General features: G+C 41.2%; 1 protein-coding gene across 7 annotated transcripts in view; it reads right to left on the bottom strand.

Annotated features, from left to right (window-relative positions):
• Positions 1-25,400, bottom strand: part of FAM110B (family with sequence similarity 110 member B) — a 113,993-nt gene that overhangs the window by 19,609 nt on the left and 68,984 nt on the right. The window lies entirely within an intron of this gene.

Raw genomic sequence — 25,400 nt, 5'->3', positions numbered from 1 at the left:
TTAGTGTTATTTCAGGGCAGCTGCTAGTTGATTTTGACACGGAAATATAGAATCTACAGTGATGGTCTATTTCTCCATACTCAAGTTAAGGCCAAAGAGCAAAATATTTGTGTGCTCAAAACCCCTCCACACCTCCCTTGCTGGGAGGGATGACAGGATATGTTCCAAGCTAACAACAAAAAGCACAAAAAAATCTACTCTTTAATTTTTATACGTCTATATGTAAAAATTTTGCTTCCTTTTTTTTCTTAGCCTCTTTCCCTTTTCTAAAACATTTATTTTAGAAAATGCTTTTTAAAACCATGGCAGTATTGTATTTACAAAACACTACTCCCATCTAGTCAATCAATACATCTTTCATTTCATATGCAACACCTTCTCCTTTTTCTACACAAAATTATTACCTACTTTTTGGAGTTTTAAACCAGTCATTAAAGTCCACACAGAAAAAACCCAAACCTTTATATTTTGTGTCACCTGCTAAAAATGATTGCAAATATCCTCACAATAAATAGACTGACAGAAAACCACATAATTTTAAAATTTTGAGATAATTTTCCTGTAATTAAACATTTGTGTATGCAATAGGTAAGGGAAAAATAAGTCAGTGTATTTCTTAGGGAAGAAAACACTTCTGCTGTGGGATGCAGCTTTCTACACATCTTTTTATGTGGAACAAAAATGCAGTGATGGAGGAAGGGGAGAAGCAGTTTTCCTCTCTGCTGTAAGGCTGGTGACAGCCAGCAGAAGGGGAGAAATGCCAAGCTAAGGAAGACCCACTATCATAATGGCTTTTAAGAGAGCTCCAGAACACAGTTACCACATAAGTGCACGCACAATAGAGTTCTCATCTTCCTGTAACAAGAATACACTTTTACTTTCTAAGTGATACAAGCATATAGTCATAATGACTAACATGCATGTGGTTTATTCCAATAGTAGTAATTCAAACAGACACATTTATGATATGAATGTCAGTGTGAAGTATGAAATACATTGTTGTTTAGTGAACACCAGTGTACACTATGTTAAGATTGTATAGCCAATATTTTATCTTCTAAGTGCTATAAAGAGCTCACAGTAATAAAAAGTGGAAGTATATTAATACTGGAGTAGTTGCTGGACAGTGAGGTGCTGGAATCCTCTGGTGCCACAATGAACATACTGCTCCAGGTCTCCAGGACTTCCCAAGAGAGTCTCCATTAAACTGAAACCACCAGGAAAGCACACACCACACAGGCTTCACTGAGCTTGGCTCTGGACCCAGGACAGAAATGACTGAAGAAGATATACATACAAAACTCAAACAGATAAATGTTCTGTGGAGCTTTCAGTGCATGACTGGTTTCATCATTCATGCCACTGAACAAAACCCCAACGATGCTATTTAGCATCTGCAACAGCAGAGTGCACTGACAAAACTGTCAGTGAATAAAGCTCACAGAGTAATGTGGAGGCAGACCAAGTTCTGAACTAAGTTACAGACTGTGTAAGTTCTTCAACATAACCCTCAATATTCTCATGCCTGGGACTGTGCAGCAGCAGTGTGGACAACCCTCTGTGAGGACTCATGTCTCTGCCAGCAGGACAGCAAATCCTCAGACAGGCAGCACTGGTAGATGCAGGATGAGCAGCCCAAGGAAGAACTTTGTACTAATTGCCCTGTTTGAGCAGATGAACTGCTCTAGTAATAGATGTCCAGTAGCACTTTATCAGTCCAAAATAGTGCCCTTCAGCAACACATCTCAGAAAAATCTCTTAATCAACACAGCACCCTTAACACAGCTGAGAAGGGCCACATACACCACAGCGAACACTTTTAAACATTAACACAGAACTGCAAGAAAAAGTAGAGAAAATGAAGAATACAGCATAAATTTCAGTAGAATTTATGAGCAAGGACTTATCAGGATAGCTAAAAGCACCAGATCCTCCTTTCTCAACTTAATATACTGTTTAGCATAAGAGGTCTCACATGAATATTTTTCAAGTTCTAATCACTCATGCAAGTGCAATTCATATGTGTTTAGCAAGCACCATGCCAGACCCCTGTCACCAAATTTTGGTTACTCCAGCTACCTCTCTGTATGGCCCAGTTCCAATGCAGAAGAACCCAGAAAGGACACCAACAAGTTACACGCACTTGTTTTTCTCCATGAAAATACAAAAGGAAGATGATAAATGGGCAAGAAATGAACAGACTCTGCTTGTCCCACTCCTTCCATGGAATTTGCAGTAGAATACCAGGCCAGCCCTGCATTGGAAGAACCAACCTATTTGTGACAAACCAATACCAAATGCTTGGCCTCCAAGAAGGCAACTTATGTCTGACAACTACTATAGTTGATTCTTAGGTGCTTTTAAATTCTTTCTTGCCTTTTTCCTGGATCTGGAGGCCCAGGATTCAATTTCTCCTGCAGTTGTATGGCTCAGATGAAAATACAGCAGGATATGTTGCTGCACAGCTTTACACTGGATGCACAGTAGAGTCTGAGAATGTTTGTAACCATTGAGAGCTCAGTGCTTCTTCCTGGGGATGGACAGACCTGCTTCCTGCAGGCAGGCACAGTGGGGCACAGCTGCCACGGTGTGCAGTCACCATTGCATTCCTTCCTCACTGACAACCTTTCCTAGATCTTTTTTTTCCCCTTAAGTAACTTAACAAGGCCTGTGCAAGCTGATTTATATCACAGATTAACCCCTGGGTTCGAAGGGACCATAAAGATCATTTGGTTCCAAAATCCCCACCATGGCCAGGGACATCTTCCACTGGACCAAGCTGGCTCAAAGCCCCATCCAGCCTGGTTCACTCCAACAGGAAAGATTGATCTCTGCAATACTTCCTCTTAGGAACATTAGGTGCCCCCACAGTGCTTCTCTTAAAAATCAATAATAGATATGCTGATCTAGTGCCAAACACACAGCAGCTGAGATATGTGCAAAGAACTGATTGGTCACTGGCTCCTACTAGACAGGTGCAAATGGCCTCAACATGAATATTTAAAGCAACTGTCCTTATCTTTTCAGTTCTCTTTGGAGGAAAAAAAAGAGAGAGACAGAGAGAGAGAGAGAAAAGAAAGAGAAAGAAAAACCAAAAAAATACTCTAAACCATCTGAGATCCAAAACAGCATAAGGACAGCCAATATCAGACTTCTCAAAATCACAAAAATCATGACACTGAGTGGCATACACAAAGCTGATTTCCCTTCTGAGCTTCAGCTAAGATTTAATCTCCTCTGTAAGGGCAGAAAATGCCTCACCTAGACAGGGAGCACCCAAACCAAGATAAAAACTTTGGACTAGACTCAGACTGGAAAAAAATATTAACTTCTTTAATTACATGGGTGTGAGCTACCACTTTCTCCACTGAACTGACATTTCTGTGTAGCTTTTTTCTCTATAAAATCCCACACTCATTCAAATTTCTTTCCAAAAAAATCATCCTGGAATGCCTAGAAAAACAGTCCACAATGGCTGGGCAGCTGGCATACTGCAATGGCTCATTATCCTGATTTCAACAGGAAATCTCTTATCTGCTGCTGAAATCAAGGTCAAGTGGAAAATTTTAACAACTAATATGATGAGATCTGTGCATCTAAAGTTAAGTTTGTAACTAGATAAATTCTAAACACTTTTACCATTTTTTAGAAATGTATTTTTTTTAAATCATTTAGTAAGCAAAAGGATATGCAAATCGTTCAGGGAGGAGTGAAGCTCCTTTTCAAGACAGACTGACTGACTTGGGACAGACACACCCAAGCTGGGCACTGGCAGAACAGAAACTCTCCTGCCATTTGTGGTGCCAGGCCACTCCAGTGATACAACACATTTAGAAGACTCATTAAATAATATCTTCACAATGAGGTTGAGACCTTTAGAACTAAGAGACATTGAAACATGAACATAACATAGAAATCTGCAGAAAACTCCATCTTGTTCCACCAGTGATCCCTTTAGCTGGTCCCTTGCCAGCTGAATATTCTTACAACAAAAAGTACCCATGATATGAGAAAAACAAATCTCAGAGTCCTGGGACTGGAATTGCATATTCAAAATGTAAAAACCCCAAAGGAAGGAACGACCAAAGTGTTTGCCACGTAAGCAAGAACCCAGTGAGGATTTTAAAATGGAGAAAGAGGCCAGCCTAACATCTGGATTTCTTATTTGAGATACATCTGAAGAATGGAAGAGACATATGTCCCTGGATATTATCAGCAGAGGGACACATCTCATAACAAATTCTCAAAGGTATTGTCAAGGATGCATCTTCTTCAGCATCTCTTAGCTCAGAAATATGGTGTGCCCCATGCCTGGGGTAAGCATGCAGGCACTGTAGTGAGGATTCAGGGATTGTAGCTGATTTTTCCTATTTTTACTTGCTGGAAAACAGGGAGTTTTATTTCTCAGCCTGGCTTTTCTTTAGACAACCACAACCTGAGAATTGCCAAAGCTTATCTCAGTTTAATCGCAGAGATATGAATCTTAATGAAGAATAATTAAAGCAAAGACTGTTTTGCCTTGCTGATGGAAACTGAAATGAAAGAAAAATGGGATGAAATTATTATAAAACAATTTTCAGACAGGCAACATCATGCAACTAAACGCATGTTATGAAAAGCTAAAAAATTTATACCTAAATATATTTTCTATAGTTGCTCTGCTTTTTGCCTTCATACAGATTCAGAGAAGTCTCACCCTGGAACATTAAAATCATAGAAATACCACAACAGGAAAAGTGAAAACCACCCATGAAACTTTATTTGAACTACCTGGATGACAACAAATCTTAATTAGGACACCACACACCAACAGGTGCAGACACACAGAGAGGAACGCTCTGTGCCCAAGGCTGGCCAAGCTGTAAATGAGTGGAGAGGGAGCTGGAAGCTGCTGCCCATGCTCTGCTGAGGAACACACAGTGCATTAAATACACCAGGAGGTGGGAACCACAAGTTGCATGACACAGAAAAGCTTACTTCCAACACATTTCCCATGAGTAAAAAAAAAATAAAATAATAAATTAAAACATCTCCTAAACATCTTTCTTTGCAAAAACATTAATCTCACTGCTTTTTCTGAAAACAAAAAATGTAATAGAGAAGAAAAACAAAACAAAACAAACCCCAAACAATCAAGGCAGTGACACAGCCACAAAAAATAAATGGAAATGTTTAAGAGAATGAAATACAATTCATCACTGACCTTTGCCTGAATGAAACACTGGGAAATTTTTCTGGCTTTGGTAACTGCCAGCAAAAGGTGATTTTAAAAGTGTGATGGTTTATATGAAATATTCATATATGGATGTGTCAGTGATCTTTCTCAGAAAGTGTCCCTGGTGTTTCCCTTAATGGAATCCTCTGTTTCTTCACTTCCATGGCATTTTTTTGTGTTGATCTCAAAGGTCTTTTCCAACCTAGTTCATTCTGTGATTCTGTGTTTTGTTGGTTTTTTTTTTTTAATGAGTCTCACACAATTATGATTCACAAATATTGCAGGCAGCCTCTCATTCTGAGAGTTAACATTGAACAGATTTTTTAACAAATACAATTTTATTTGGTATTGCCTAATCTACCAAAAAAGAAAACCAATTTTTGAAATAAACAACTTAAGTTGGAGAGATGCAACTGGAGCACATTTGAAGCTTACTATCTTTCCCAACAGTTAATCCACACTATAGATACAAAAAGGTTTTTATAAACAGATATACTTTTTTTACCAAATTTTTACCAAATTTTTTTGGTAATTTTTACCAAAAAAAGAAAGATTAATTCAGACACTGAAAAAGCTAGGCTTGTGTCTTTCATGGAAATGCTTAATTAAGCCTAAATTCAGAAATTCTGTGTATACTTTCAAGGGGTACTTAGCATCCAAAAGTCAAACTGTGACCATGAAATAGATGCTTGGTGTCTGTGGCGACCAAATTTAGCAAATCAAATTGGAATGTACAAAGTTGAAGACTGCCTTTTGAAATACTAGACTTTGTGCACTTTTGCTGCATGAAGAAGGCACCATGCAAGTGGAAGGAATATAGTCCATTCCTCCTCCCATCCCTGGCCCATCACCCTTGGCAGCAGATCATACACATCTATTATTAACACCTCTTGCTGAAGAGGAGGAGATGAAAACAGGACTTAGCTGCATGTGTGCTGAAAGTACCAAAAGGGGATTCTTGCTTCCTGTCTACAAAAGAATCCCTTTGATTTTATGCAGTTGCCTAATTAAATTTCACTGTGCATATTAAGTTCTCAGATGTCTAGCTATTTTAAGCTCAGCCCCAAATTAAAAGAGCACATATTCATAAATGACCCTTTCACTAAAAGAAACAAAACCAAAAACTCAGATAAGGTTTGTTGTACGTAAAGATATCCCCCACTCCAGATGATTCCTCAGTTCAAACAAGGAGAAGAGATCATTGCACATAACTTTTAACTAGGTCACAGACTCTACCTGTCTATTATTTTATTCATGCACCTTGTAAAGGGATGCACATTATTTCAAGTTCCAAGAGGAGCATCATGCCATGAGCAACAGCTCTTCCCGAGTGCTTCAATATTGTGTTGGAATTACTTTATTTTAGGGATGCAGAGACAGATCCAATTTCTTCAGTCAGTGAGAAATAACAACATAAAATCAAGTTGTCGATCTCCTGACATACTATTTGCTTTAACTTATACTCAATAGTTCCTTGATGAGTTGGTGGATTACTCTAGAGGAATTCTCAAATATACTTGTAAGAAGAAAATGAATCGTCCAAAGTCTAAATTAGCCATGCAGAATTTATACATATATTAGACAATATTTAATGGTCATAACGTTTTTAGAATACATATACAGAATAACTGTGTGTGAATTTTCAGCTGAGAGATAGTGGGTATCTTTCAAAATTACATGAGAATTCATCAAATGCCATAGCTCTCTGCTCATTAACCTGAGTGTTTGAGCATGCCTGATCCTGCTTCTTAGGATCCTTACAATCTGATGTCTTCTTTTAGGCCAGTATTTGTTACACTTCATTCACTAATTTGTTACACCTGATTCACTAAGATTGAGAAATTCTATCTTGAAATTTTCCTTTTTCTCCCACAGCTAGGAAATGTTGGATATCTACACCACACTCAGTGCTGCTGAGAAAGACAAGGGCCTTTGCAGAGGTTAAAAGCAGGCTCTGGGCACTGAGCCAGTCTTCAAATGTTCTTCGCCCTGCTAAACTGTGTTTGGATTTGCTGTGAGAGTATACAGCAAATGGATAGAAACTCTTGAAATACCAGAGGCAACCTAATATAAAAAAATAGGGAAGCAGCAGAAGAAACTATTTAAGAGCCATTTTTCCACTTCATTTGCTAACATAATATGACTTACACATAAATGCTGGACCTGGAGTAGCATCTGCCTTTTTGAGTTGGATGTTTGCATTTGACTGCAGAATATTTAATTTCACACTGGACAACACTTTTTAAGTTCTTCAAGAAAAAAAGTCAGGATCAAGTCTTGCTGGATGGGTATAGTTGTAAAAATAAACATGATGAGAGCTAAAAACATCTGAGGTAAGACTTAACAGTTGCTTTTTTTCTTTTCTACTATCATACATAGAGTTTGGTGACATCACACCATACTATGATGAAAGCTATAGCTTGAAAATGCTACTGTTTCGGAGATGTCATGCAAAAAGGTTGAAAAAGGAAAGAAATTAAGGTCAGTTGACATGAAAAGAGAAACCAGTCTCAGGGCACTCACAGGATGCAGCACAGAAATTAGTTTTTCCTGTAGCCATGCTGCCAGGAGCAGCACAGGCTGCCCAGTGCCAGAGCCAGTTGAGGAGCTGGAGCATGGGAGGAGAGGGTGAGTGCACTGTGTTTGCTCAGCCATGAAAAGAGAGGGCTACAGGGAGACCTACCTGCTACTGCCTGATGGGAGGGGACACAGACTGTCCTCAAAGGTACACAGGGAGGAAGGGGAGCATCAACCAGAGCTGCAACATGGGATATTACAGCCTTATATGGGGGAGAAAACTTCTTACTTTCAGATAAGTGAATTACTGAAACAGAAGTCCAGAGAGTCTGCTGGACTTTCATCCTTGGAGATAATGAAAAGTGTCCTGTGCATGGCCTTGAGCAACCTAATCAGATGGGATTCAGGTTGGTCAGCAGGATGGACTAGGTGATCTCTGCAAGTCCCCTCCAGCCTACATGATTCTCTGATCTCATCTTGCCACCTCATTGCAGTGGTGCCAAAAATCAAGTGTTTCTTTGTCTCACCCTCTCCTCAGCAGCAGATGATCCAGACATGGAAGACAGAGTAATAAATAAGTACATGTTTAAATTCATCACCATCTATATCCACCTCTTTCCATTTCTCCATGCTTGAGAGACTGGAATATTTGCTTCTTAATATGCACCCAGTATTTCTTCTGCTTCTTTTCTTTTTGCATCTCTCGGTGATTTACTTGCCAGCAGCAAACAAAACAGGATGACTTGAGAAAATCAAGAAAACATGAGGAAATGAACAAGAACCACACAGAGAAAGAAAAGCATCATCTCTTCCTTTTTAGCAGCAGGCACCTGTAATTTATTCAGCAAGGCAGTGACTTAACAGGCAGTGCTGTGCAGGACGGCTTTGTGTACAGCATTAAGGAATCATTTCAGAAAAGGGGTAAGAAGGATAAAAAGCTGCTAATGCCAGTGTTTAACTGTGAGTAGAGGCTAAACACAGGGCTGATGGGTTGTGCCATTCTGTGCAAGTCTGGTTGTCATGCTGAAAACATGCCCCAAATTCCCTGTATTGGTGATACAAACATGCAGGGATACACAGGGACACACAGGATACACTGGGACAAAAATCAAGTGACGGGTGTAACAAATGCTGCTATTTAGAAACTGTCGAATCAAAGGAGATTTCTGATACCCCAAAACATGTATTAGGCAGGGAAACTGCTGAAAGTATTCCATAAAGTTCTATGGTACATATCATATGGACTAAACTAGCTAGTTCAACAATGTCATCTGGTCCTTGCAGCTCACAGAAGGCCATGTTGAGGCAGAACCGTGCAATGATTTTGTCAAAAGAAAATAGAAGATATGTAAGCAATATTGAGTTAGGCTGTTTGACTCTGCTTCTGCCGGCAGTACAGGCAAGAACGTACCAATATTTGCAGTGACACAACTCAGTACCAGTATTCCCAGCAGACACTGAGCAACAGAGATCACTGAATTAATTTTTTCTGTTTAGTGAAAGTAAATAATTGCATTATTAGAGACTGACAGAGGACAAACAAACTAAAGCAACTCAGCAAACCCACACAAAACCTGGGTAATTAAACTCCCATTTTTCACAGCAAGGATGCCTGGAATTTCAACACTGCAAAACATGTGACACTTCCCCCATTCAACTTTCCTTAAATCAGCTCTTTTTCTTCACTGTCCCCACCAAACACAAACTACATTTTGAAAGGATCCATTTTAAGAGATAAGCACAACTCCATAGTGAAGCTACTGAAATCAAAGCCCAACCCTCTGGTACTTTTGTCACGTGGCTCCTGGGAAATGCTGCTGGGAGTCATTAAAGAAGCAAGTACTCAATGGATTCTCATCTTAAGGATGTTCAGTGCAAGACAGATTCACAGCTATCTTATCTGCTAGTTACTAATGCAGAGAGCAAACTTTGTGCTCACCACCAACGAGCCTCCAAATGGCTTTGCAGTGCAGATGCTGTCTCCACTGGATGTAAGCCATTATACTACAAATGTGGCTTACAGTCGGCGAGGTTTCCAGGCAGCGTCTCTGCACTGCCAACAGTCTCTTCTTCAGTTAATTTTCTCATCTGATTGTCCATGCTGTCATTATCCAGTCTGACTATTACACCAGCAAACCAGGAACCTGCTGCAAAGGAGTACTTATGAGGGTAGAAATGTTTTGCTTTAAATATTTCCTATGAAAGAATAAATGCACACAGCTCCCACCTCTGCGCCTTTGCTTTCAGGATCCAAGCATTATTAACAACTCTTTTGATAAGGAAACTGTTATTGTTTTTACACATTAAAAGGTGGTGCTAAGGATTAATAATATATATAGGTAACATTTTTTAATTTCATAATGAACAACTTATTTGTACTTATAACCTATACCTCAGCTACAAAGACAGCACAGCTGCCCTCCACTTGTCACCACAGTCAGACTGGTTTCATCCTACAACCCCTCTATAAAGAAATGCACAACCAATATGAACTGCATCACTTCTGAATCACTGCTTTGTGAGTTATGGGAATGCCATAGCAGCCACAATGTATTAACTGCAAAACACTACACCTACCCCAGATTCTCCTTAAGAAACTGCATACCTGGTGGGAGCAAGCACCAGAGCAGAGATAGGTGGGGGGCAGCCAAAGAAGCGTCTGCCCTTTCCAGCCCTTTCAGCTGGCCAAGACAGCTCACCTGTTGGATGAAAGCAGCTTAGAAGAGGATCATCCTGGGAAGGGGCTGTGTTCCAACAGCTCTCAGCAGAGCCAACTGCTGCAGTGCTTGCTTTGCAGAGGTGCTCACAGCTGTGACAAACTCTTGAGCAGGTTCCAGGAAGCAGAAGCAGAGAGGGGCAGGACACCCCAGCCCAGCCCAGCGGAAGCGGAGGGCAATGTTTGCACTGCAGGCCAGCTCCTGTTCCCCTGTCTGACAATGGCAAATCTCTTTGTCCCTTGGCAGTTCTGGGAACAGAATATTGTCTTGTGAAATTCCAATGCTGTTTTAATGCTATCATTATTAGCATTGTCTTCAGACAATAAAACGTTCTGTCGCAGTCGCTGTGGGCTCGCAGCAGTGAATACACACTGAGTCACCCCACATTAACTTAAATAGCACAACTGTGTGAATACATGATCTTCAGCTAAATCTACACACACTCAAAAGTAAAAATAAGCAGATCTCCAAGGAAGAGCTCGCTTTCTACACAATATAAAACCCTCACTGTGTGCTTCCATAACCTCAACAAACATGTGGCAAAAGTCTTAGTAAGAGTACTCCTATTTTCTGATCTGGTAGTAGATGAGAATACAAACCCACCCCCAAAGGGTTATGTAATTTAAAAAAATGTGCGTGCCTAAACCTGGCTTTATCTGTCCTGGGACCTGCACAACACAAGCAGAGGTGGTACCCACGAGCAGCCACTTGCACCACGATGCCAACACAGCGCAGCTTCTGCTCCTCTCCCTTCAAATCAGCACCCCTCAAGAAGAATAACTGCTCAGATGTTTTCTCACTATCTGTAAGAACAAACCTCTCATGTTGTGTTCAACCCCGTTCAGAGCAGGAGATACCCAGAAGATTTCAAGGTGGAGCAGGGACAGTCTAAGGCCCAGACATTCACTCTTATCACAGGACTTGCTGTGCTGCCAATTCACCACGCACTGCTGACACCAAAGCACATAAAAGCAAAGCAAACAACTGATCTGTGCTCAGACTTGTCTGTGCTTCTGTCCCTTAACTAAACCTAGGAATAGAAACTGCATAAAGTAAGAGATTCCATACTTTGAAATGAAACTACAGAAGGCACCGAAGGTTAAAATGAGTGCACTTGTTTTTTGTTTTACACCTCTGAAACCATCCAGCACGGTCCTGCTCACACCAAAGCTGCACAGCTGCCTGCAGGCACATTATTTTACACTTCCTAAAACAAAACCTCCTACTTCTAACAGTTCTAACACACCAGCAGATATACTCCAACCAGGTTTCATCATTTTAAAAGGATTTTGCTATTGTGCATGCTCAAAATATTGGGCACTTGAACAACTATCATGATAGAGCATGACTTCAGTACGACATGAATTCAAAGGATGTAAATTGAGGCAAATAAAGCATTCATACCACCAAAGATACCTTAATTCTCTTTCTCTAGGAGGAGTTCTGATGTGCTCACCTGAAGCTCCTGTCCTTGCCTTACTTCTTGCAGGAACTTCTCTCTCTTCCTGTCCAGTAATTCCTTGTGGACAAGATCTAGGGAAAGGAAGCCCCCAGCTGCCTGGAAGTTTTAAGCCCAAGTCAGAAAACACAAGTAAAGAATACAGCACACAAAAGTGTTCAAGGGAAGATCTAGCTATAGGAAAAACAATACTAATAAAAAGCCTTTGTTTTTTTACCACCGAGTATATCTGAGGGAGACAGTTTCACAACTCTCCTAAATTTTCATTCTCTCCCTCTCTACCCTGAAGCAACAGTGTCTAATGTAAAGAAAAGCTACTTTCTTGCCTGTGAGGAAAGCTGTGGACCATAGCTTCTTACATATGCAGAATGAAGGCAATACATAAAAATCTGAAGAAACATTTTTTTTTACCCCACATAGGAATCCTTAATTTCTGCAATTGCCTGTACAGAACAATGAACGATGTTAGATAAACAGTCAGCATTCTTAAACTTCATTTAAGCCCACGTTGGAGCTGTCTGGGAGGAGCTGGCAGCTGGCCACCTTGCCAGGGACCAAGGTGACAGGACACACTATCTTTTGGAGCTGCTTTTCTCCTACACTGATTTCCCCTTTTATCCTGGCAGGTCTCTTGTGCACCTGTGCAAAGCAAGCCTGGTTATCTCTGCCAGCCCAAAAGAGCCCAGCCCAGTCCACGGGGTCCCTCCCAGTGGCTGAATTACAGACAAAACAGCACAACAGTGTGCCCTTGCCAAAGCATACACTGTGTGCTGCAGGTTTTGTGACTGCTCCCTTGGGGCTCCCTTGGGGCTCTGCAGCACAGTTTATGTGGTGGGCAGAGTCAACAGCTTCCCCAGTTCTCTCTCCTTCACCCAACAGCAACAAAATGCAACATGCCCCATGCATGGAAACCAGCTGGAACAGCAATGCTAGAGACACTTGGGACACCACAACGTGGTTAATAAGGGTAGCACCCTACTGTCATCAAACACTGATGAAAGCTTACCATACTCACTGAGGAAACTAATGACTTGAAGCCCATGGACACAGAGAAAGGAGTAGGGATGTGAGAAATTTGTAGGTGCTTGCTCCCAGGCCCCTCCTGGCCCTAAGTTTATGCTCTTGCATGGATTTCCTTCCCCCATTGAAATGAGGCCATTGAAATCCTTGCAGGTCATGGTTGGGCTGGTGTCACCCTTGCATGTGACAGTCCTCTCCTTCCAGATGGGACAAGGCAGCCAGAAACAACAACTCTGAATAAAACTGCCATAAAGGACAAGGTAGCATGGGGATTGAGGGAAATGTTAACACAGTATTCCTGACCTGAAATTTTCACTGTTCTCACATCACTACCACCAAGGGAAGGGAGGAGGTTTCTGGGGCAGGTTGTTACGGCAGCCCTACACAAAGACTGCCTAAATGGCAAAGTGCAGCACGCCTGGCTGAGGGCTAACTCCTCCTGGCAGCCACTGCTGCTTCTGTGGAATTGAGATGGATATTTTTAATCACACTTCCTAACTGTTGGCATTTTCATAGTATTTGCCAAGCAGGCAAATTCTTCAAACAATTCCATGCAAAAGCTACATAAACCCTCAAAATTTCAGGTCAGACAATTTCCTCTCCTCCTCAGCACCCCAGATGTTTCAAACAAGGAGACATGTGCAGTGTACAGGGGTAGTCTTCCAGAAAAGCTGACTTTCTGGGGCTTACAGTTTATCCTCTGTAGCTCCTGGAGGGCTTACACTTCAACCATGTGAAAATGCTATCACTTATTATTACACTATATTTCATGCTCAATATTTATGCCCTTTTCTCCAGTGCCAAAAGCTCACATTGATACCTTAAACTTTACTGTGCAAATGCAAGACTTCTATTTTTGGGATGCCTTTTTATTTTTTTTTCCTTTTCTTTCTTGCCCCTCCTCCCTCAGACATGAAGGTAAGCTTTAAGATTTATTCAAAAACCCAAGAGCAATGCAATCTTGGCAAAAAACAATCAAAGATGACAAAATACCCTGAGCATTAAAACATATTAAAAACACCATTTTTTTTTATTTCACACATTCAATCCTAGAGTGATTTTTATTAGCCTACGGAACATTAAAGCCTTGTGAAGTCAGATTTACAACAGAACTTGAAACGGCCCCATCTATAGCCTATGAAGTGCTGTTATAACACAAATTCTAAGTGTCAAACTTTAGTCAATTATGTAACTCAGCACTTCCCCTCTTTTTTAGCTGTAATCTTATATGAAAAGCTGCTATCACAAAAACTGTCTGACCTTGTGCTGTAAATATCTCATTATTTTATTTATCTTACAGCTGTTACGAAAGTAAAAGTGACAAACCATGCATTAAATTGCTGATTTTGTGAACTGTTTTGAAAGCCTGAATTTCATTATGAGTTCTGGATTAAAATACATGGATAAAGCAAAAGGATAAGATAAAACAGGAATGAGTAGGTAGATCAAAAAATCAGGTTTTTAAGCTTTATCTTGTAAAATGTATGGGAGGAAATAGTCAACAAGAAATATCTGCCAAAACCACCAATTTGGGCAGTATTTTAAAAAAGGAACTGCATATTCCTTCTTCTTAGATTCTCTTCATTTCTTGTAATTGCTCAGGACTTCAGCACAAACATAGAGTATTCTGATTTTTGGGCACAGTCTTTGGGTAAATCTCTTTTGTTTTCTTCTCAGTAGTGAAAAATAAAACTTAACAAGTATGAACATTTACCTAATTTCCACAGGTTACAAAGTGAACTACTGCTCTTTCTGAAGAAATTTATGCTAGTAAATATGTAAGACCTACATGCATACATATGTGCATTTCTCTTGAAGTACATAAAAGCACAATAACTTGGAGTAGAAACTACAAAAAATTGCTAAATAAATCTGAAAGTGCTGCATTTTCACAGTGAAGCACCACGTTCTATCAGTTACACCTTTTTAATGTGATGTCATGCATGCACTGAAAAGATAAGTATACACAATGCTGATAATGAAAACTATAGCAGATCATGAATTTTTTTCCATTACCTTACTAATCCTTATAAAACTCCTTTTTTCCCCCCCACTGGAATTCAGTTATATACTTTCATTCATCAGCAGCAGAAAACAAGTAGCTGAAATGTCAAATGTCACCATTAATACCAGTGTTGCAGGAGAAAGCTTAAAACCTGAAGAGATAATTAGGATTATAGAATCATTAAGGTTGGAAAAGGCCTCTAAGATCATTGAGCCGACCTTTAACCCAGTACCACCATGTTTATCACTAAGCCATATCTCCACCTGCCACATCTACACACCACACTACCAGGAATGGTCATCCCACCACTGCCCTGGGCAGCCTAGATTAAAATATTGAAGAAGAAGAATAGATGATCACCATCCCCCCAGATCACTCAGATTCAGAGAGAGGAGGAAAAAAATCACCTCTAGACTAACAAAAGCTACAGAATATTAAATATAGTCATCACATCTTGTGAAAACTCTTCATATTTTCCTCATGATGCAAATTAAGTCTCCTTCTCCCCCCCCCCCCAAAACCTTCTCTTTCAAGACATTTTCTGGATTAGCTCCAGGGGAAGGGAGAAGCACAGATGAGCTAAAACAAGTAACCCAGCTTATCAAACACACTGCAAGGCTGGATGCATATGGAAATGAAATATATTCACAAGCAGATAGACTAGATATGTCAGTATGTTTTTGCCATCTCTGATATAAAAATAGGTGTCAGCGAAAACCCAGTATAAATTCTTGCAAGCCCCCGCAGGAATGCTGCTGTTTTCCTCTGGATGGTTCAACCAGCACAATCACTCAGAAACTTCTCATAATTGAAGAAAAAAGAGTTGGGAGGGGATCCACCCCAAACCCTCTCTCCTGTTGTGTTCAAAATCCCCACCAAAAACCCACAAATTTTTCACATTAGTTGTAGAAAATACTCCTGGGTCACCATCACTGAGCCAGGGTTTGTCCCTTGCCCAAGAGGGAATGACAGGATTCCCTTCCTGTGATACTGGTGCCATCACTGGGGATCAGGAAAGAAGTCAGGAGATTTAGTGGCCTAGAAGCAAACCAACAAAGATGTATCTGCTTTTAACAACAAAAGCAATGCCAGGCATGCTCCTACAAGCTTCACCTCACACAGGAAAACCTCCCTGGCTTTTTCTGTGCTGTGTTTTTCTGTGAGCAGGCACCACAGCCGGCGTGTGTGGGGGCTGATGCCAAGCTCTCCTCAAACTTGCACTCCCACGTCTTGGATGTGTTTGCCCGTGCTCATGCACGCATAAAGGACCCTGGCAATCCGTGGCAGCCGTGACCTGAAGGAAGCACCAAGCACGGTCAGCCACCCTCCAAATCAATTTATGCAGACTGCACAGATGCTCTTCCCCAGCACCAGTGTGGGCAACAGCAGTGCACACAATGAAAAAGGAGCTCTCTCAAAAAAAATAAAACAAAAAGAAGTTAAAAAAGGGAATTAAATATGTTTCGCCTTCAGGCAGCTCTTGGTTTCTCCTCCCACCCAAAAAAAGCTAACGTGTTGCTTTTGTAAGCTATTATTAATTCCTATATACATAAATAGAGTGATTTCATGCCTGTTCTAGAAAATTAACAAATTGAACTGCCTAAACACACCCCACTGTATGACCAAAATTTTGTGTTTCACTCAAGCTTCTCAATTACAACTTGTCTTTTTCTGCATTTCTTTCTCTTGCTTTCTCTTTTACCCTCCATTTTGCCCCAGATTTCCAAACTCCAAATTTTAGTAGATTAAATTGTTGGAAATCTTGCTCCTGAACAAAAAAATCACTTCTTGGTCTGCACCTGCAGCAGACAGACAGGCTGCAGCCTGAGGATGCTGGATCAGCCACGGAGTGTGGAGCATTTCAAATTTAGGTCACTTGTGCTGCTCTGACCCTAGTGAACAGCGACAGTGTGTTTTTCCACACTCAACTGTTCTCCTGCTGACCTGCGTGTCGAAAAAGACAAGTCCAAATGCAATTTAAAGAACAAGGTCAGCACAGGAGACACTGAATGCTAAATATGCTAGGAAAGGGGCAAAGTGATCGGGGAAAAGAGTTTACTTCTCCAAAGTTTGCTGATGGAGACTGAAGGTACAAACACTATAACTGCACGGACACACATCCTTCGGCTGTGTTTGCCACCTGCATAACTGGGATCCAAAAGGGGGCAGAAATTGTCACCATGTGAGGCAAAGCAGAGCTGAGCCAGCAGCACACACGATAAGAATTATCTCTGCTGGAGGCTGGTGGCTGCCGCGCCAGCGCCTCGACTCAGCGCTGACAAATGCTGTGGGAGCCGGCGCCGAGGCCAGAGCCCGGCGATGATAAATGTGGCACCTCGGGCACTGAGGCTGTCACGCCTGCAGAGCACCCACCTTGCTGCAAAATTACTTTCAAGAGAGTAAAACTCCTTGAGGAAGTAGCTGCTTACTGCAGGAAGGTGGGAAATGTAGCCAGGTCCTGTGGTAGTGGAAGGTGAAAGGGAGAAAGCCCCAGCTCTCTTCCCTCGGGGCTCTGCTATTCCCTGCAGGGTTGGAGCAGGAGGCAGGGCAAGCTGCAACTGCATCTTTGTAACAACACCCACTCAAACTGCTTTCTAGTTGTTGGACTCAACATTTGTGTTTATCCTCCTGTAGTTCTTAAAAAAATAATAATTATACACTTTGCACAACACAGAATCACAGAATCACAGAATAATGAGGTTGGAAGAGACCTCTGAGATCATCGAGTCCAACCTATGCCCTAACACCTCAACTAGACTATAGCACCAAGTGCCATGTCAAGTCTTTTTTTAAAGACATCCAGAGATGGTGACTCTATCACCTCCCTGGGAAGAGCATTCCAGTACTTTATTACACAACAACTGTTTATACAGAAGAATGGTTCCTGCACAACTGTGGTGTTTAACTACACATGAATCCAGAGGGGAAAAGCTTAATGGACAACAACATGAGATATTTTAGCTTGTCCCTAACTCTTATCCTACTGGTTCAAAACTGCAACATGCCCTCATGGACATCGTCAAGCACAAGCAGCATGAGCAGTCCAAAGGAAGGTAACCTGGAAGGAACTTTGCCCAGTGGCTATAGGCTTAGACAAAGATTAACAGAGGGATCAACCAGAGAAGCAACACCTACTGAATACTCACTAGCAAATAAAGCAGCCAAGCTTGTCACTGGCCTGCAAAAGACTCCCAAAGGGGAAAATCAATCTGGACAGGCTCTAGTAGGAGGAGGAACATTGTTTTAATGAGTTTTGGATAAATGCACGGGATACTGATGTTTTACCCATGTTTACTGATGTTTTAGGATGAAATAGTGTGGCCAGCAAGACCAGAACCGTGATCTCCTGTACTTGGCACTAGTGAGGCTGAATCTTGAATCCTGTGTCCAGTTTTGGGGCCCTTCACTACAAGAAAGACTGAGATGTTGGAGCATGCCTAGAGAAGGGCAAAGGAGCTAGTGAATGGTGTGGAGCACAAGTCTCACGAGGAGCAGCTGAGAGAGCTGGAGCTGTTCATCCTGGAGAAAAGGAGGCTCAAGGGAGACCTTATCCCCCTCTACAACCACCTGAAAGGATCTTGTAGTGAGGTGGGATCAGTCTCTTCTTCCAGGTAACAAGCAATAGGACAAGAGCAAATGGCCTCAAGTTGTGCCACAGAAGGTTGAGATTGGACACTGGGAAAAAAAATTTCATGGAAAGCACTGGAACAGTCTACCCATGGAAAAGGTTCAGTGGACTTATGTAAAACATGTGGAGATGTGGTGCTTAGGGACATGATTTAATGGTGGCCTTGGCAGTGCCGGGTTAAGGGTTCAACTTGGTGACACGGTATGTCCTTTCCAACCTAAACAATTATTTGATTCTCAGTTTTAAAGAATAGAACAAGAAGATGTGCCAGAATAGATCCAACCTGGGGGAAAGAAACCCCCACACGTTATGTAGATGGAGATAGGTTGCATGGAAGAGCTGAGAATGAAATTATAAAAGGAAGAAAAGCCAGTATCATCTCTGTATTATCACAACAGAAAGCAGATCTGTCATAATAAGTAAAGTTCATATTGCCTAATTTAGTTAACAGGTTTTTAGAGAAACAGCCAAGTTCATTCACAAGGTACGATTTTTTTTTCCACTGGTGAGAGATTTGCAGGAGAATCAGAGACAGGCATTGTTCTCATAACTTTCGCACATTTAAAAGACTAATAAGCAATTAGGAATTATAGATGTTAGGAAAAAGGACTGATATTTCCTCCGATCCTACCAATAGAAGATTATTCCCTACCACCTCTCAGCTAATGGCTTTTAAGACCTAGAACTAGAAACCACAGGTGGTAGAGCCTTTTCCCAATTTCTGTAGCAGACCATTCTCTGGATATATGCATCTACAAAATGAGTACTTTTACTTTTTTCTCAGTTACTTACTGACTCTTGTAACATCATCTACATTGAAAGTTTCTTCTGTACTTCAATTTTATTTCGCCCTCAATTTTACTTCACACATTTGTTCTTCTCTCTCCTGAAATACTTCAAATTTTGTCGACACTATCCCCCAAGGTATAAAGCATCTACAACTGACTGCACAGATGAGGTGTCCACACAGGAGAAACAGAGCTTGATGCAATGCCAACCAACATCAACAGGGATCCAGCTTCAGTGGGGTGGGAATCAAACCTTCAGGGCCACTACTCCCCCCTGCAGTTGAGCATCTTTATATGGCCAACCGTTGTGAGGCTCCCTCCCACTGTATTTCAGGCCCTTCCTGGTATTATTCCCAAGTATTTTATGGCATTACCCTTTTTGAAGTCTCTCCACAACATGCAATAGTTTCACTTGGGATACACTTCTGTAAAGTTAATTGCAGTTTTGCGTGTTGTTTTATGTTTCTGACCTCTTTAAGTTCTTTTGAACTTTGAATATTTGTCCAGACATGTATTTTCAGCTCTTCATAATTCAAATGTCATCCATACAGCATCTGAATCCTCTTGGTATGATTAGTTTAGTTTAGAAAGGACAAAAATTAAGGAGAGAGACAAAGCAGGACAAAGTTTCTAAAGAAATGCACAGATAAATCCTATTTTATCACACTCCCCATCAGATTATTTTGCTGAAGTAATTTTGACTGGAAGTCCTAAAACACTGGCAGAAATGAAATAGAACCTATTTTGAAGGAAAAAACACAGACAATGCAGAATAAAGTTATATAAGCTTAGACTGACTTCTTTAATAAAGCAATGGGAAGCTGCAAATGGAGGAGAAGACAACAGTAACAGACCCATGCATCAGAGATTATATTGCTGTATTAGAGAAAAACAGACATGACAGAGATGCCCACCTACTGGGAATACTAAATAACATTGCTGCTTAAAAAGTAAGAAATTGCAGAAAAAAATTCTTTACAGAGTTACAGCTACGTTATTTTTAGCACCTGAGGAGTTTTTTTATTTGCTAGTCTAAGAACAACAACAGTACCTCTGCAAACAAAACACAGGAAGCTGAGGAAGAAAAAGAAACAGTCTGAAGACTTGAGTTTGGAAAGGGATGACTGTTTTCAATAATTTTTCTGCAATAGACAAATATAGAAAAGAGAGGTGATGTAGGGACCATATGGTGTGTTAATTCCAGTTGTGACAACAGCTCCGTTGTCTATCCCTTTGCTAGACTGTGAGAAAACGTGCAACTTGTACCATTGACACCAGGAGCAAAGCCCAGTCTCATCAGGCACGACAAATATTAATGTATAGGCAAATAAAAGCTTGGAACTGGGAACAAAAATTGAATGACCAGCCCAGCAAGCCACCTCTTTCCTGATGGGAAGCATTGCTGAGTGCACAAGGAAGTAACAACTTCTAAGGTGTTCAGGGAAGGTAGGATAAACCAAACAAAAATAACCCTGGAGCGAGGATGAAGCATGAAAATATCCATTCCATGTGCTTGGAAAAGAAGTCTGGAACACTCTCCTATAAATCCAACCAGTCTGTACTGCACTAGCACAAAACTTAAGTGTCAAACAGGACACTGGCCCAGGCACTGTGGGTAAGAGCACCCCACCTTTTTGGAAGGGACAGCCCCAGGAGCCGGGTGGTGATGCACCCACGTCTCCTTCCAGGTGAAGGAATGAGGAGAGGACAGGGCTGTCTTGTACTGCCAGTGCACAAACTGGCCACAAACAGCCTGCATCAGGATGCTGCAAGAGGGTGTTTGGATTTGGGGCATGGAAAGAAACAAAGCAGCCTCTGCTTTCACATTCTGTACCGCAGCATGGCAGCGGGTGGCTGCTGCTGTTGGAGGGATTCAGCTTTGCCTCCCTGCATTTTCTCCTCATCTGGCAAGCAGGCAAATGGAACACTTAGAGAAAACAAAGCAAGACAAACAAAATAACTAACTCTCCAAAACCCAAAACCCTCCCAAACCAAAACCACAACCCAAACAAAAATCCCCAAACCAAACCCAAGGACTCAACATAATAAAAGAAAAAAAAAAGAAGTAAACCACCACCACTGTACCCCCCACCCCCCCACAAGCCCTGTGAAATCAATTAAATTATGGGTATAAATAATCACCCTAATCTATTTCAAGCTTGAAAAACTATAAGACACTGATTTTCTAGCAACTGGAGATGAGAAAAGCATCTCAGACATCCAGGAAAAAACATTTAGTAGCAAAGGGATATGGAACTGGACAAACAAAACAGAGTGCTCAGGCAGAACACAAATTCTTAAACTAAATGACTGTTGTCAAAATGTATTTTTAGTAGCTAAATCCAGACAGACTTACAATTTTTTTTGTCTCTAGATAATTCCCCAATGTCATTGCTGCTGCTAGTGAGCTCTAAGGAGCAAAGCACATGAAAAAAGCACATGAAAAAAGGAAATTGTTCTTACTTGATAATGTAATTCAAACTCTAAATATTTATTTACTCTTGCAGGGGAAAGGGAGCAGCTGAAGCACAGCTGGGATAACTCAGCAGCACGAGCCGCCACGCGCTCCCCCACGCCACGGCCTCTGGCTGGGCCAGGAGGCTGCAGGGAAGGGGGAGCAGAGCCAGGCTGGAACACACAGCTGTGGTCTCAGCAGCTCCAGCTTGCACTCTCCACCCAGCATGCAAACTCAGCCTTAAGACATGCTCTACCTTTCACCCATACTGATGAGAAGAGGCTGGGTTCCCACCCACTCCATCCCCACCAGTGCTCCTCTCCATGCTACATCCAGTGCCCTTGGAAGGGTCCCACGGATGTGTGCCCCAACCTCACCATGAGATCTGGTCAGGAGCCCATCCCAGTCTGAAACCAGCTTCCTTAGGTACCATTCCTGCACTGCTAAGTTACCCCTCTGACATAAAATGAGACAATTTTGGCCCAGCAGCACATCACCAGGATGCTGAAGACCGTTTGTCTGGGCAGGGACAGGCTACCAAGAGAAGAAGCTTGGTGATGAGGATGGCTGCAGGCACTCTGTGAAACTGAAAAAGGCTGCTGGGACATCTGTACATCACTTTGCCTGCCTCTTGTGTGGCAGCAAGACCTTTCTCTCTCCTCTGAAAAACCCTTGGGTTACATTGGTGCAACTTCTTGCAGAGGGGCAGCAAAATCAAAATAAAGAAGTGATCCAGGATAAAAATAATGTCATCACCTCAAAAGGCGGTAGGGGAGACAGGGAGGAAAAGCATAATTTGTAGCTGAGCTCAATTGTGAATAGATTTATAACTGTGAGAAACACGCATGATTTCCGTTAGCTTAGTTCAGTTTTTCTTTAAAAATCTTAACTTTAACTACTTTGTTAAATGCATATGACATGCCCTGTTCACAGCACTGGTTACTCCTTATAAATTCATACCTGCACAGCATTAATCATGGTGGGAAAGCCTGAAATCCTGGCACGAATGCAGCACCACCTTGTTTTGGTTTGGGGTGTTCCTCCCCTGGAGCTGCAGAGAAGCCTTGCACACAGGAGCACTCCCTGCATGTTCAGATGAGAACATACAGCAGATACAGGCTGATGCTGTTCTGCTCCAGAGCCAACACCTCTTGGGCTGGTGCGGCACATGAACCATCTCTGTAGCACAGAGACACATGAGACTCTGTCAGCTGCATTCTGCTAGCAGATTTAACAGTAATCCTTGTGACCAGAAGGGCTCAAATTACCTTTCACTTTTTTTTTCCTTTTTTTTTTTTTTAAATAAAAGCTCAGAATCCCGAACATTCTCATTTTACCCAAGCTGGTGTTACAACCTAATTCTGCCTGCTGATTTCCAGATCTGTTAATTTAGTATCACTTAAAAATTAAGATTAAAACCTACCTCCCCTCCCAAAAAGGGATTTAAGAAATTATCATGAAACAAGAAGTACAGCAAGCTGCCACAAAGCAGACTTGGTAAAGGAGATCACTGTTTAGCCAATATTGCTCTAACTCTATTTCTTGATATTCCAGTCTTTTTGTCACTTATTTTCAGGCAAAAGTCTTTAGTTAGACTTTCGTTTAGACTGCAGAATCAGTTCAACTGTGATCCAATAAATAATGCTTATTTCCCATGCTAAGATTCGTTTTGCTTAACTTAACTGAGTTAGGTAAAGAAGTCACAAATCCAGTTGTGTGCATGTATATATTGATATGAAACAGAAAAAACATGGTACTTTCCACTCTGAGTGAAGAATTGTTGCCAAAAATCCCCTGTAATGAAACAGATCACAGCTTAGCAGCACCCCAGGCATGTTCAGGCCTTGCTAATCCCACATAACTCCAGGTTCTGCCAACCTCAGCCAGAAACAAGGGCTCATGGCAGCCTTTGAGGGTGTTATGAGCACAGGTCCAAGGAACTGAGCCTACACATTTCTCTACCACATAGGAAGTCACCCACAACAGGAAGTGTAACAGGCATGATCCCTACTTCTGGTAACTTTTTTTGGTTGTTTATAAATTGAATATCATAGTACAAGTCACATAGCACTTCAACAGAGCTATTCTTTTTCTAATACGCAGTTAAATGGCAGCAAACTCACTGGTCCAGCTGACACAATTCAATGCCACTGGAAAAAATCTGTGACCACACACAAGTAAGATGACTGCAGGACCTGTGAATACCCAGGACTCAAAGCGCAATTTACAGCCCATGTACCAAGAGAATGAAGCAAGTACCCCTAATAACAGGCCCCTGCAGCTGGGGGACAAAGGAGCTGCACCTAACATGGCCTTCACAATGGGACCCCAAGGTCCAATTCCAAGAAGAAAACAAAAGCATTTAATAAGAAACACTGTAAAACCATTAAGACAAATCTGATTCAGATATTTTTAACAGTATAAGCAAATGTGGATCCTAACAGAAATTTTGAGGGGGGGAAAAAGTCCACATGGATCTAAAGGGCTCATCCTAAACATTTAGCAGTTACTTTCACAATAAGTCTTTTCATGTTTTGGTATACTAGTGCAATGTTCATGTTCTCAAAGCTAGCCTGAAGGGTTTCTAAATTAGTATGTCAATGTTACCATGGTAACACAATGTACTACCAAAATGGACCACTTTTTATACAGCCACTATAATCGAGTTAGTGACCAAGCAAGTTACAAAAACTCTTGCTTTTTGGAGGGTTGGGGTATTATTGGGCTTTTTCCTTTGTTTGTATATGGTTCTTTTAGCTTTATGATTATTTTTACTATTCCTACACCTTTTTAGAATATTGTTAAGAATTTGTTTTGTTTACCAAGCAGGAATAAATAACAGAAATAGTACCACCACCACCAGCAAAAAAATCAGCTCTCAGGACTTGCTAAGGGTAGTCATAGTTTCATTTCCTAGGCATACAAAGTTTTAACACCCCACCTCTGGTTTTACTTCTGCATGCTGCTCACAAACAGAAGACATTCCTTTTCCTTGTCACAACACTATTTAAAACACAGCAACATCTCACTCTCAGAGCTCCTCACACACCAGGATCCAACATGCTGCCTCTGATACCCTGGGGCATGTTAAATGGCACTGGATGCCCTAAAAGTCAACCTGCCATCCTTGATCAGACAATCTTCAAACTGAGAATACTCAAGTTAAAAACATTCTCATGTAAAGTTCAGTGTTCAAAAGACATCATCTTCACGGTCATCACATCCACACAGACCAGAGTATCTGTCCTACATTCACACAAATTTGTTAAACACATGAGTTTCTCTGTATCTCCAAAAGAAAACCATCACCATAAATGCTCTGTGTACAGCCAACCCTCACCAACAAGGGCCACTACAGGATCCCATGTGGACAAGGAGCCACATCCATCCAATAAGTCTTCATGCAATGGTCTTTATTCAAACAGCATCAGGTATTTGAATTAAAATCCTGAAGACATGTTTTTGGATATTTTCTATTAAGAGATAGTATCTAATTGTATATTTTTTGTATCATAAGACTACTGTAACAACCTCCTTGGCGCATTCCTGTGGTCTTGCTGTCTATAAAAAGAAAAATTCAAAATATTGAGATTATA

This window comes from Camarhynchus parvulus, chromosome 2, assembly GCF_901933205.1.
Source record: "Camarhynchus parvulus chromosome 2, STF_HiC, whole genome shotgun sequence".
NCBI classification, from domain to species: Eukaryota; Metazoa; Chordata; class Aves; order Passeriformes; family Thraupidae; genus Camarhynchus; species Camarhynchus parvulus.
This window is presented reverse-complemented; position numbering and strand designations above follow the sequence as displayed.